At 39.4% G+C, this 14,835-nt stretch overlaps 1 protein-coding gene across 3 annotated transcripts in view; it reads left to right on the forward strand.

Moving 5' to 3' along the window:
* GLIS3 (GLIS family zinc finger 3) overlaps window positions 1-14,835 on the forward strand; it is a 491,196-nt gene that overhangs the window by 418,736 nt on the left and 57,625 nt on the right. The window lies entirely within an intron of this gene.

Consider the following 14,835-nt stretch of genomic DNA (forward strand, 5'->3'; position numbering starts at 1 on the left):
TAGATCCCTGAGGAATCACCACACTGACTTCCGCATGTGGATTTCTTAATGAAACAGTTGTTGTCATCTTTATGTTTTAAAAGGAAGCCCCAGGTCTCTAAGGAAATTTTCACATCAGCAAACCAACTTATAAGAATGTTCATTCATGTTTGCCAACCATTGTGGGAAAGGAGATGGGATGACACTCCCAGACCACCTTCCATCTGCCTAGGTTTGAATAGTAGGTGACTATACTTGGAAAATTACATGTATGTAGTGAAAAACAAAAAAATAAGAAAAGATTAATATACCATAAGGAAGTTATTTTTCTTTTACTCAGCCTGGATTTTTATGCATTTTCTAGTCTCTGTAATGGTGATATACTTATGCAAACATAATTAGTGATTGTTCTTACATATGGAACACTCTTACAGTCATGCTATGAAGATGAAAAAAAGATTTACCAGCTCCACATTCCAGACAATGAGAATTTTCTATTTTCTGTGGGTTGCAGATACCACCCCCACCCTCATCTGATTCCAGAGCCAGGTTTGGCAGCAGACTGTTTTTTTCTTTTGAAAAGTATGAATAAGCCATTAGAATTTAAAATTTACAGATGCATTGCAGTGGAATGGAAGAAAGACATCCTTGTACAATGTTTTAAATTTGACAGTTCTCAGTTGATTCAGATACAGGGAGAAAGGGCAGTAAGCAAATATTGCAAGAGCATCAGTCATCAAAACTGGGTCTTAATGATGGCCCATTGGACCTTTATCAGTTGCTTCAAGCACTTACTGTTTGTTAGGGACAGCATAGCCTCTGCGTTTTGAGACACAGGGAGATTAAGAAGGGTTGACCAAACTCACAGAGGTTTCAGGTACAGGTTCATATACAGACATGAAATATATCAATGTGCAGTGTTACCAACACATACATAAATATTTTGTATTAAACATATATATATATATATGAAAAAGCATGACTAGCTTTTGTTTTTGTATGTCTGATTTGTTCAGTATTTGATATATGAACATTTATTTCAGCACATTAAATTAGCAAACAATTTTAAACAGCCAATAAAGCATTCCCCTACTACTTCAGTTCATAAATCTATGATCTTACTAAGACCTGGAACCCAGTAGTGAACAGTCAACGCTAACTAGAAATGATTGAAAAATGACCTAACATACAATATAAATGGTTTCTAGTGATGGGCTAGTCTGGCTGTATTTAATCCTCTCAGAAATGGGTTTGGGAAGCAATGCTATCCATATCTATGGAAAACATTAGCACCTTTGTTGTATGTAGCATACAGCATATGGCTCATTTTCCAAACTGTCACATTTGTCTTGGTGTCTGTTTTTATATGTCTGGTAGTGTTTTTAAAGTTTTAGAGTTTTAAATATTTTAAGGTTCAGCTTGAAATGTTTTTGTCATTCCAAGCAAATGTCCACTTTTTGTCCATGACTCTTTTCTGTATTTGGTCCTCAAAAAGATTTTGAGCTCTGGAATTGGAGCCTCTGGCTGTGGTAGGTTTTGCCTCCTAAGGGCCAAGGATACCTAAGTTGCTCCAGCCATCAGTGGAGTGTCTTCAGGTTGACCCACATTTTCCATAACTCTGAGAACACTTGAAACACGCAGATGATCATATTGCTCAACTTTGTTCCCAGAATTTTACTTCTCCAGGTAGCTTATCACTGTGAAAGTTTACCCTCTCTACTTCTTCCCTTTTTTTTTTTTTTTTTTAATTGAGATGGAGTCTCACTCTGTCAACCAGGCTAGACTGCAGTGGCACAATCTCAGCTCACGGCAACCTCTACCTCCCAGGTTCAAGCAATTCTCCTGCCTCAGCCTCCCTAGCAGCTGGGTCTACAGGCGGGCACCACCACACCTGGGTAATTTTTTGTATTTTTAGTAGAGACTGGATTTCACCATGTTGGCCAGGCTGTTCTCAAACTCCTGACCTCAGGTGATCCACCCACCTCGGCCTCCGAAAGTGCTAGGATTACAGGCATGAGCCACTGTGCCCAGGCCCTACTTCTTTCCTTATTCCTCCTTCCCTCAGGTATGATTTTACTTTCTAACTTTCTTCCTTTTAAAAAAATGTTACGCCTTTTGTTTTGCAGAGTAGGCAACAAACCAAGAGGCAGAACCAGGCAGGGGAAAAAATTACAAAACAGAAATTGTAAGCCTTTCTTTTAAAGTTCTAGAAATGTGCTTGTCTGGAGTGCATATTAACATCCACTGCAAACCTTTGCCCTAGATCTAGGGAAAGAAGCCAAACCATGAAAAATGCCAAAGGTGCAAAAGGAAACTTCATCCATTAGTTAAATGTAAAATCTGAAGTGTTAAGACAATTTGATGAAGATTAAGACTTGGCTAAATAGCAAAAGTACTTGGAGTTATTCCCTTTTATGTTCTATTATACAAAATCAAGAAAATATTTATTTAATGATTGTCAAGCACTTCTACCTTTAAGTGCTAGTGAATTAATTTATCACAAAAATATTTTGATGGAAACCCGTTGAGTATGTATGAGCATAGAATAGGAGGCAGTTAAATTTGGCATTGAACACCATAATCTTTCAGAAGCCACAACGATTGAGGACTTGTGGTGTGAAGAAGTCATGGTTTTGCAATGGAAATTCTTGTCAAGTTTATGATGCTTTATAACATTCTAAGAGAAGGATAGTTTGCACAGCATGAAGATGAACAGGGAAGATGGCAGTTCTGGAACATACAAGTCTTGCACTTTTCCTGAAGTGTTGCCTTCCCTCATTGAAACAAACTTATCAGGTTGAAAAGACAGAGCTTGATTGGAAAGCATTGCCTGAAAATACTTTTATTTCTGTGAAAGATAATAGTGTCCCAGGTTAAAGCAGCCAAATATCACTTGAGGCCATGCTGAAGATGGCTTTAATAAAATTAAGGTGTTTACTTGTCTACTATTCTGAAAAATCCCAGGCATCCCCAAGGCTGCTCCTGAGCTAACCTGAGAGCAATGTTGTAACCTAACAGGAAGGCCAAGGCAGCAATGAGCCAGCCTCAAGGATGGCTCATTTATATTTTTTGCCCTTTTGTTCAAAGGTTCTGTATTCCATATAATAATGCCCCAGGCCAGGCCTGTAAATTTAGATGATTTATCTGATAGTCTAAGAGGGACTATTTCATAACCTGTAGATCGAAGTGTGAATGCCACTTTCAAAGCTTAGTGCTTGTTATCTTCTGGTGAACACCTGTGATGAACTAATGGTATATAGAAGCCCATACTTGGTGAGTCTGAGATATCATGGACAGTGTGGAACAGTGCCTGGTCTTGGCAGGGAGTCCATTTATTAACAAACAGTGAATGCTGTATGGAAGATGATCTGTCCCATGAATGACCACAAAAATTATGGCTCCTTTCAAACCAAAGCTGTGCTACAGATTCAGTAAAACATGACCTTAGCAAGTGACCTAAGCCATGAAGACATCATAGAGGCCAGTGTGGTTGAGATGTTTGAGTCCCACAGAAACTACTCATCAAGGATGAGCTAACACAGCTGGAACACGAGAAATCTACAAGAAGAAGGGAATTTTATTGATTCCAATTGTATTGGGTTATAAAATAATTGTTTAGAGCTTACAATTCCTGTTGAATTATCCAAATTTTGAATGTAACCTTAGATTTTTCAGAAAAAAAAATAGGTGTTTTGTTCAGATAATATAGGGAAATGTAGAAGGAAAAATACTTTTTTTGGAGCAGGATTATTTGAAGTCACGTGTTGTTATTCTCTTCCCTCTACCCTCCTTACTGGGAGGTGATGGCTTCTCTCTTACAATATCATTACTTTTTATAATAAATAGCACCATATAAAAATCTATACAGGATTTAACAAAAATTTGTGTAATAGTTACTATTTCATTTTAATGTAATTTTATGGTATATGTTTTAATACATTTTCTGCATTCTTAAATTGAGTATATTTGCTGTCATGGGACAGCTTGCAGAGTTGTGTTAGAAATAATTTTCTGTAAAAGTGCTTCATATAGTCTGTTCTCAAAAAATGGTTATTAAGTTAGAGATTTATTAGAGGGTTCTAAACTACCACACACATTTCCCAGTAGGTTAAACTTTGTAGGAGAGTTGTGAAGATTAAACAACATAACTACATAAAAGTCTTTAAAAAGACATAGAGCACTATAAAAATGCATAGTTATTACTTGCATTAACTTCAAAAGCACTGCTTTGCTTGGAATTCACAAAGGTGAAAAAGCAGCAGAACAGTTTTGGAATTGGTCAGAAGGAGGTGGAAACTTGGGGCACAAAAGGGATTTAAAGGTAAACATTTGGCAAAGTCTGTGTGAAGCATTCCTTTGAACTGCTATCAAAACCTTGCAGTTTTTGTAACCTCTCTTGCATCTGTGATGGTCCACCGAGTTAGATTGGAGAATGCAGTGAGGTCAGGAGCAAGCCTCATACTTCTCTGTTGTAGGCACTGGTCACTTTAACCTGTTAATTGAGCCCCCTCCCAGTCCTGAGCCAGTCTTTCAGTATGCATCAAATCACCTGGAAATCTTGTGAAAATAGTTTGCTGGGTCCCCCAGCATTTCTGATTCAGAAGGTCTGAGTGAGTCCCAAGAATCTGAATTTCTGCCAGACATTTCTAACAAGTTTCCAGGTGACACCACCAGGTGCTGCTGGTCCAGGTGCTGCTGCTGGTCAAATGTTTTTCACCCTTTGAAAACCATTGCTCTGGATCATAAAATGTAGCATATGACTTCTGGGAAAACATGACCTGAATTTTGACTGGGAGGAGTTAGAATTAGAATTGCACTGTAGTATCTATTTCTGTTTCTCACTACATAAAACCTATAGGTGGATATTTTGCTTGTCACCCCACAGCAGCATTACAATTACACTGCTCGTATTTTGATTAAGAATGAGATCTTATAACCACTCAGCTGAAGAAAATGAAGATTCTGATTCCCAGCCAGCACAGGGCACATTTGCATGTTTGCAGCTAATGTTAACGCCTTTACATGTTTGCAGGCTGCTTAATTTGGTGCTTCAATTTTTCATATCCACTTATTCCCTTGTATTCATGTTAGTTTTTCATGCAAGATTAAGCTGAATTACCCAGTTTTACAATATGTGCAAGTTTTGCTGTAAAAATATTTTTGTGGGTGAGCAAAAACAATTCCGTACCTCACTGAGGAGGAGAGGCAAGTAGCGAGGCTGGGCAATTGTAGCTTTATCCTTATTGGGAAAAGTATTGGTTATTTTTGTATTATTATTTCTCCTATCGGAAGGTAGAGGGTGAGAGGAGGGAGAGGATCAGGAAAAACAAGTAGACTTAATGCCTGGGCAGTGAAATAATCTGTACAACAAACCCCCATGACACAAGCTTATCTATATAACAAACCTGCACATGTACCCCTGAACTTAAAATAAAAGTTAAATGTGTATAATTTCACCAGTAATCAACTGGCATATGAGAAGAGAAGTTTGGGTCTATTGTACTCTGAGGTATACCTGAAGCAGGTCTTAAGAGGGTGGCAAAACAGAGAATTCAGGATAGAATTTCTGAAATGAGAAGCTAATACTTTTTATGGTTAAGAGGTTATAGACCAGGCTGCTGAGTCTAAAGTTCTGACTTTCTGCTTCAACTGAATTTACCTTCCAAGGAAAGAAAAACATAGGTGGTTATGTCTCTTTCATGTGAAGAGTAAAGAAAAAAAAAAAAAAAACTGTTCATATTCAGGGTGTTTGTAGCCACAGTGAAATTTCATCTTTTTTATACTTGTATGGGTACTGAAAATGTTAAGAATAGCAAAGACTCTAAATTAAGGGACATTAATGAATTATAACTTGGATATTACTTGCCATATTTTACAGTAATAAGGGAGCATATTGCAGGCACTGAATAGAGGGTATTGTGGAACTTATTCGTTCCACGCAGCTATCAGCACTGTCCCAGAATACTGGCTTTTATGCTATCTTCCTCAATATTGTCATGGGCTGATGTGCCCTGCTCAGGTGCCCTGGCCGTGACTCAAACCATTAACACTGCCTTCACAGCAGGCATTGATTCATCAGAAGTTGCAGCTGCCTTCTTGGAGTCTTATTGGAGTCTTAGTTTTTCTACCTGAATTTCCAGGCTGCTTTTTTTTGCCTTGCTTCTAGAACTCCCTATTTCTAGCTGTGACCTGGGTTTGCTCCTGAGACTCCAGTCCTGTTCTCTCTAGTGAACTTAGCTGCTCATGTCCTGCTTCTACTCTCACTACCCATCAGTCCTGGATTTCAGAGTTGAGTCTTACCCTGGAGTTTCTGCTAACACCTAGTCCTACTTTAAGAAGTGAGGGGTCTGTAAGCTTCACTGGAACCTTTTCCTTGGGGACATAGAGAAAGTCCTTTTTTCTACCTTCTAGGAGTGAGTGGCTGCAGAAAGGGGAACTCTTCACGATTAAAAAGAAAATGGGATAAAGTCTCATCAATGCGCATAGGAATTTGCTCCTCAGGCTGGTTCACAGGGATGCCTTTGAAGCATTTCTGAGAAGTGGATGTACTTCATGAAAGATGCGATGCATCAGCTACCCTAGAAGATTTTGCAGTTGGGAAAGTAATGATCTAGGATTCATAGTTCTGGAGGACTAAGGCGGTTCGGAGTCATAGCTATACAAAAAGCAAGAATGGACGATATTTGTGTCTTTTCTTTTGAGACAGGGTCTCGCTTTGCCGCTCACGCTAGAGTGCAGTGGCTTGATCGTAGCTCCCTGTAACCTTGAACCGCTGGGCTCAAGTGATCCTCCTGCCTCAGCCTTCAGAGTAGCTGAGATTTCAGGTATGTGCCACCACACCTGGCTAATTTATTTTTAAAATTATTTTTTGTAAAGACAAGCTCTTGCCCAGGCTTATGTCAAACTCCTGGCCTCAAGTGATCCTCCTGCCTTGGTCTCCCAAAGTTCTGAGATTACAAGCATGAACCATGGCAGCGGCTCTTTTTTCTTAAATTACATTACTCACCACGTTTTGTACAATCCCTGTGATCATCGGTTTAGCCAATCTATGCTCAAATGTAACATTTATAAATGGAAATGATACTTCTTCCTGTAACCTGAATTTTCCTCTTAGTGGGATCAGTTGCTGGATTAAATGACATAAAGAGTTCTTTAAATGTAGTAAGTGTTAAGCATCTAATAGTTGTAATTATTGTTGCTTTTATCTAAATACTATAAAAATACATGCTATAGTTCTGAAAATTAGAGAACAAGTACCACAGATTACCAATTACCTACCTTTTCCTCCTCCTCCTCTTCCTCCTCCTCCTCCTACTTTCTTCTTCTTCTTCTTTTTTCCTTTTTGAGGAAAGAACGAAAAGTGGAAGCCTAAAAGTTTGCGAATATAATCAACGTCATTCAGTAGAATAAAAGAAAACTGAAATATGTTTCTTTACATTTTGTATTCCACTACTTTGCCAGTAGTTCACATGGCATTTTTTAATTAAGGAAATCTACTGTAGCTCTCTAAAGAAAAGCAAATTGGAATTACAAACCCATCACTGGGGTGGCAATGCCCCCAAACTCACAATGTCAAAATTGTGTTTTGATGGTTACTAAGGTTTGGTCATTCAAAATAGTGTTGTTGGTGGGTTTTTGTTGTTGTTGTTGTTGTTGTTTGGTTTGTTTTGTTTTTTAGAGACAGTGTGCTATGCCAGAAAGAACGTGGAGCTAAATCTAAACTCCGGTTCTGGATCTCCAGTCCCTAGATGTTCAGTTTTGGGGAGGTTACTTTTCTTTTTCTATAATGATAATAATACTGACTCCATAGGACTGTTATGAGAACTAAATGAGATAACGTAAAAGAGTTTAGTACACTCCTTGGCAATTGGCAGATGCTCATGTTCTTTTCTCTTTTTTTCTTTTCTTCTTGCTTAAAATCTTAGATAATTAATTGTGAACCAAGTCAATGTCTGTGGCAGTGAATAGAACCCCTTCTATCCATGTCTTTTATGCTGGGTGCTACTACTTGGTAGTCAGTAATAGATGTGCTGACATAAAGCGTTCCTTCCGAGAAGAATTCAAGTCAAGGTGAGGACTGGAGCTTCTGTATTCTAAGGCCCATTTTCTGATCTGCAAATTAGACTTTTTTTGTTGTTGTTGCCATGAAGAGTAGAAGTATGCTTATACTGGTTGTACAGCGTGCCATTGCCTGCTTGTAAAATGAATTTAATGAACAGTGAATTTGTGAGAGTGAGGCAGGTGGAGGAAAGGAGAAATGGGATTGATGGCCTCGGCCAATGCAATTTTACACATTCCTTGTTTTGGTATTGCTGGGATGTAGCCCTGGTCCTGATGTCATTTTGTAAATAGGCTCTTCCAGGCCATGTCATTTATCTCAAAATACACTCTAAGGTGTCTAAAAAAACTGTTCTTGACTGTTGCTTACCTCAAATTTAGTTTTCATATTTCAAAAACAGTTCTGTAGTCTTTTCATGATGGTTCTTAGTAGTTAGCATGCAACAGTTATTACACAGAGAATCAGCAAACTATGGCCCATAGGCCAAATCTGGCCTGCCCCATGTTTTTGCATGGCCTGAGAACTAAGGATGGTTTTAAGATTTTTTAATGTAAAAATTTTTTAAAAGTTATTAGCCTTTAGGTGAGAACAGTTGCCTGAACAATGTGAACACTGCCTCTTGGCCTGCAAAGCCTAAAATATTTTCTGTCTGCTCCTTTACAACAAAGGTTTGCCAAGCCCTGTTTTATACTTACATCTGAGACGTTCATCAAAATGACTGAGTGAAATCAAGGCATCCATAAAGTGGATTAATTGAAATGAATTAAAGAGGAGAATATATTATAAGACAGTTTAGGATCATGTAATACATGCAGATTTTATCATTTTATTGATCCCCATAGATTTAGCAAATACTTTAATAGTCTTCTAGTCCATGGGTTTTTGGAGACTTTTTAAGGCCTAATATTTAAAACAGATAATGGTAAAGCTGTTTCCATTGAAGGCATCCAGAACACATGTACTATCCAATACTCGTCGTTTTCCCAGGGCACTCTATGGAACCCCAAAAGTAGTGGCCCTCAAATGGAACTGTTACTGGTTAAAGTCAACAAATTGCAAGAAGACACCTGCAGAAGCAGGCTGGGCCATTGTGGGAGCACTGACTAATGTGGCTCTCACTTAGGAAGAAGCTGCCACAGGACAGGTGGGGCTCCATTCTAGTTATGAGGTGCTAAAGGCTGGCAGGGAGATCAGAGGCAGGGGCAGTCCTGGTTTTATTCTGCCCAAGATTTTTTCCTAGAAAGGAAAGTATCTCAAATTCTTGAATATCAAGGGTTATGGGTTATGTTTTCGAAAATCTAAGCCTCTCCTAGACATATAAATTAAAGCCTAAAGCAAGTAATTGAAATATTGAACTTTAGGGACCCATCTAGTCACATTCTAACAGGAATGTCACTTGCTTCCTCAAAATATATTTTCTACCAGCAACAAGGATGTTTGAAATGGATATAACTGAAGGCTGAACCCTCCATTCCAGACACAGATAAAAGCCTTTAAATAAAAATTATTTGAAAAAATGTTGTATATGGGCATAAATTCATGACAGTATATGAGTACCTTCTAGCATCTATCTTGAGAGTAAAGTAAGCTAGGAGGTAACATGAAGCGCCTGATGGCCAAATGGAAGAGTGTGGTCAGAGTGTGAATAAAGGAGGAAAGGGGTTTCGCTGGAGTCATAACAAAACCAGCTTCATTGTCGATGCAGTTTCACCCAGGGCTCATGATAATCAAAGCTGTGAGCTCCTCAGTATACCATAATTCTCCAGAAGGGCTGTTGTTACTTCATTTTACACGTCTAGGAAAGGGAGAGGCTCTCTGAGAGAGTTCAGAGTTGGTAGGTCATCCCTTGACTTTGGCTAGAATAATAGTGCATTAAAAATCAGATTGGCTGTCTGTGCTAAAAATCTGTTTCCAAGAAGCCTTCACTGTGATTTTAGAAGTCATGTGAAAGTAGAGTGGGTGGGATTGTCTCAGCATGCTCTGAAAGGGAGGAAATATCTTTTGTGGTCAACATGGTACAGGTAGGAGATAGTTGAGGGATGAGTAATGAGGAGATTGGGAACCCAGTATTTTTTACTGCAGCTTTGTTTTTTGTGGCCAAGTAAAACTTTTATTTCCAAAAAAAGGTGAGGGATCTTTCTTTAAGAACTTCCAGGAGTGACTGGCCACGTCTGCCCCATCTTTCTTTTTTTCTGCCTTCCCATTATGCCCCAGTGAGGATTAACATAACACACAGACCAGGAGGAAATGACAGATTTCCCACAGGGTAGTCTGAATAGTTTGCTTGTTCCAGCTATTTTACTGACGTTCTGTGTAACGAATCCTTCGAAGGTGAGTAGCAGGTAGGTTGGGAGGTGGAGGAAAGACAGAAAAGGTAGGAGATTTGAGGTTAGCTGTGTCATGCATTGCTTGGAAAGATCTAAGAGGGCTGTATGAAAGGTTCGTCCCAGAGAAGTTGATAGAGCTGCCAGATGATGCCATTCTGCTGGTAACAAAATGTCTTTGTTCTGAAATGCAGATGTTTCCGGAGCTTTTCCTAACATGAAGTTAATTCGACCTGGTATTTAGGAATGCTTGATGGTACCTTTTGACATTTATGTGGATAGCATCAGCCATTATCTTCTAGTTGTATTGCAGGGTACTCCAGAAAAGCATATAAACCTGTATCCTCTTCCAAACACTAACACCTCTTCCCTGGCTATAAATCCAGCTGCATGATGTGGAAATGTAATTGGGCAGCCTACGCAGAAGTTTGGAGTTCATGGGGGAATATCTATTTGTAAGAGAACCTGAATATTCATGTAGCTGTCCAGACATCAATAAATTCTCATTTTGCTTTATTTATTTCTGTTCCCTAGAGAATAGCAGCACGCTTAAGCTCAAAGTTAATAGGCATGTTCTACAGAGCCGTGCCCTCACTTACCTTAATAGAACATCTCCCTAACACATTTGTTTATCCGTTGCCAGGTAGCTCTCCCATCAGGTGACATGAGTATGTTTTCTTTGTCTTAGTGCATGGGAGACAGATGCCAATGTTTGCCATCAATTAGCTTGGGATAGCATATCAAGGATGTACGGGTGGTGTCATTTTAGTCTGACAGCCACCCAATCCAGTTGAGAAGGGATCGTTTCATTATCCTCTTATCAGGGCTGCTGGATAATGATACTCTACACTGCAAAGTGGGAAGGAAAAAAAAGGCAGAAATAATAGATTTTTAGGGATTGGCAATATTAAAAGTATTCATGCCACACAGAGAAGGGAAGGATTAGAGAGATGACTGTGCAAACCCTTAAGAAGCTACTTTTTCCTAATACAGGTAGAATATGGAATGATGCCCTTCCTGATGCAGAGGCAGGGGAAAGGGGGAAATGCTCAGACATTAAGAAGAAAGAAAAAAGAAAACCAGCTCCTTCTATTCATTGGCAGCAGGGCTACGATTAGCTGAGGCCTCTCTCTCGTTCTCCAATTAACCTCAATACCAAATGCAGCCTTCCAAGTGACCCTGACAGGGCATTTTCCTTGCTAGAAATCTCTTTCTGGTTTGTGAATTTAGGTTCAGAGAGCATTTTTCATTGAAGGACAACATAATTAAATTGCTTCAAGGTGAAATGCAAAAAAACCGCAGAAGGTATCAGACCTTGTATTTTCACTATTAGGGGCCAAAACCGAGTCACCCCCAATATTGGTAATTTTCTTCAGAATGCCTGAAGGGAAAGTCTTTCTTGAATCCTGAAAATTCTGGATCTTTATGCTCTTGGAGAAACAAACAAAAAGAAGTGCTGAAAGTGTAAAAATACTTCAAGATAAACTAAGCTTCAAGAGGGACAATTGTGTTGACATTTTAGTAACAGCCCATTTTCGCTCCTTAACGAAGTGCAGTCATGCATGAAAATGACTTGTTATCTTTTAAACTGAAATGCATTATGGGTTGTAACTCAAAAGGTGTGTATTACTCTACTCGTGCAAAATAAAGTACATTTTAACCCTTGAGGATTCTTTCACAGGCCCCACTTCATAGCAACTCATACAAAAAAAATGGAACAAAAAGCTTATTTGAGAATGGTATGTAAACTCTTCTGCATTTGTAAAATAACACCACAGTTTATATTTGTATGAATTCTTCCATCTGTAGTTTAGACAGGAGGTCATACTTTATTCGAGATTCACCATTTGGGAGCAACATGTACCCTTATCTTTCCCTAGTTCTATTAATAATGTTAATAATTACAATAATATAATTTGCCAAATAATAGCAACAGTGGTTTCTTGAGCACTTGACTGGCGTTCAGGCATATGCTAAGTGTTTTCTGCTTATTCTGTAATCCTCCTCACAGTCCAGTGAGGTATTATCCTTATTTAAGATGAAGAAACTGAAACTTAGGTTAAGTGATTTGCCTAGACACATTGCTATTAATAGCTAAGGCTGAGATTCAAATTCAGGTCTATCTGTCTCACACTGTGTATACTTTGTTCTGTTAATAACCACGCTGACACTGTCTCTATAAAGTGCCCGATATCTGATGAGGCTGAGGGAATCAGAATTTCTATTGTCCAACTGTTCCTGAACTTTTCCCGGCTCTAAAATTCTCCAGGGAGAGAGACAAAGAGACAAGATTGAACTCACCATTCACATGGGGCTTCTCATTCTTTTTACTGTCTCCGTGAAAGCTCATTTACGCTGATTTCATTGATTAGGTTATCCCCCATGCCTTGACCCTGGATATACTGCCCAAGAGATGAATGGTGAGCCAATACCTCTTCCCATGTTCCAGCCACCAAGCAACTAATGTCATTTGTCAGGATCTCAACATTACTCTAGCACTACTTATATGTGAATTCACAGTGTGTGGGTAATACCAGTTCCCCCTTTTCTATGAAAGCAAGCCTGCATGAGGAGCAGCACCATAGCCATAACGCAACCATGAGTGACTCCAACGCAGAATTACAAAGCAGCTCAGTGGTTGCAGATCTGCCCAGTAAACCTCCCCTTGGTGCATTATTGATAATTGGTGGCCTTTCACCCCAGAACATCATTCTTGCTTGTGGTAAAGGATGCATATAACTAATTGCTCATGAATAACCCTTCCCTGCCTTCCTTCTTTTTCCAGCGGGGGATCAATATTCCTCTGGCAAGTATCTGAAATCTTTATTTGGGAAAAAGCACATTTCCTACCAGCTGTTTGCTTTCTAAACCAAATAATTCAGTTAATTTCTTGCCTGAAGTAATTTTCAGAGCTGGAAAACTTCTCTCTTCAATGCTGAATTGCTTTCAGGATGGGCAGAAACAGAAATGGGAATATCGTTTTTGCATTATAACCCACAGTTTGATGGCTAAAGCTACTCGATGTGCGTGTGTTGTTTGTGGTGGGGGATTAGTGGCTATTGGCAACAAGCAGCTTTTGCAAAAAGAGTGTTCAGGGGCCCTGATACAACACTTTTATGCCTTTTCTTGAATCTGTCTTGCCTTTGGGAGGCAATATAGGGTGGTGTTCTGGGTCATGTGATCTATTAATAAAATCAGGCTTCCCAGGTTCGAATTCCAGCTCCACTATTTGCCCGCCATGTGACCTAAAGCAGGTAACTTAACCAGGAACCAGAATAGGCCTCAAGTTCCTCATCAGCAAACGGGGGAAATGTTTATAAAGAACTTTGCACATTATAAATGCTCAATAAATCTTAACTATTGATTCCAAGGTATCAAGGGGCAGCAAGAAGATGAAATGAAGCTGAGACAGGATCCCCAGCACCTACTACTCAAAGTGTAGTTTCCATACCAGTAGCCTCAGCACCCCCAAGACCTAGTGAGTCAGAATCTGTATCTTACCTTGATGATTTATTTGCACATTAAAGCTTGAGAAGCAGGACTCTTGCTGCTCACATAGTTTTAAACAAGAACGCATATTGGCTGTTTTTAATATACCTTAGCCTGACAGGGGAGGTCTTCATCCTTTCCCTCTGAAGTCATGAAAACACAGTTACCAATCAATGCCTATAGTAGCCTTCCTCTGCTCTGGTGATGGCCTGAGACAAGTAATCTTTATTTGGGGATGCCACTAACACTCTTGGCCTCCCTCCGTCCACACAATAAATATGTTACAGCTGAAGTAACCCCAAGGTTATACCCATTAGAAATAATAGATTAATGGTTTTCATTTGGACAAAGAGAACTGCATACTAACCAAATTCACCTGAGCTAAAGGTGCCAGCCTAGAATGCTCTGGTAGCCCATGAGATGGCATCTGAGAACCACATAGATCAACAGATGCTGCTTTGTTAAAATTATAAAGCTCAACTGAGTTACCTCCACCTACCTCTACTATAGATGGATGAGAGACTGCAGTGAGCCAGGCCACTAAGAAAGAGAAAGCCCATGGCGGCAGGGAGGTCAGTACCTGGCCTCTGCTGAAGACAAGGCTCACGTATTCCATCTCAAGAACAGGATTTTATTTCCTTAGGGAGACTACCATCTCTTAATCACAAAAGCAATAAGAATTTCCAATATGTTCCTCTGCTGTGCTTAATCAGTTGTTCCAGCTGCCAGTCATCAGCTACGTCTGGAAGTTCACTTAGAAGCCCTCTTCCAGCCTTGAAAGCAGTAATGACCCCTGAGATGACACAGACAATGAAGGCTGCTCCTGTGGGCAGCCTGTTTGTGTCAGCTGATTTGATCACAACAGTTTTGTTAATATTGCCCTGTATTCTGGAGGGATCAGCTCTCTTATGTTTTGATCGATAGGCCACATTGTATGCCCTATTGGTTGAGTTTGGAAAATTATTTTGAATGTGTATGGAAGGA

Source organism: Symphalangus syndactylus, chromosome 9 (genome assembly GCF_028878055.3).
Source record: "Symphalangus syndactylus isolate Jambi chromosome 9, NHGRI_mSymSyn1-v2.1_pri, whole genome shotgun sequence".
NCBI classification, from domain to species: domain Eukaryota; kingdom Metazoa; phylum Chordata; class Mammalia; order Primates; family Hylobatidae; genus Symphalangus; species Symphalangus syndactylus.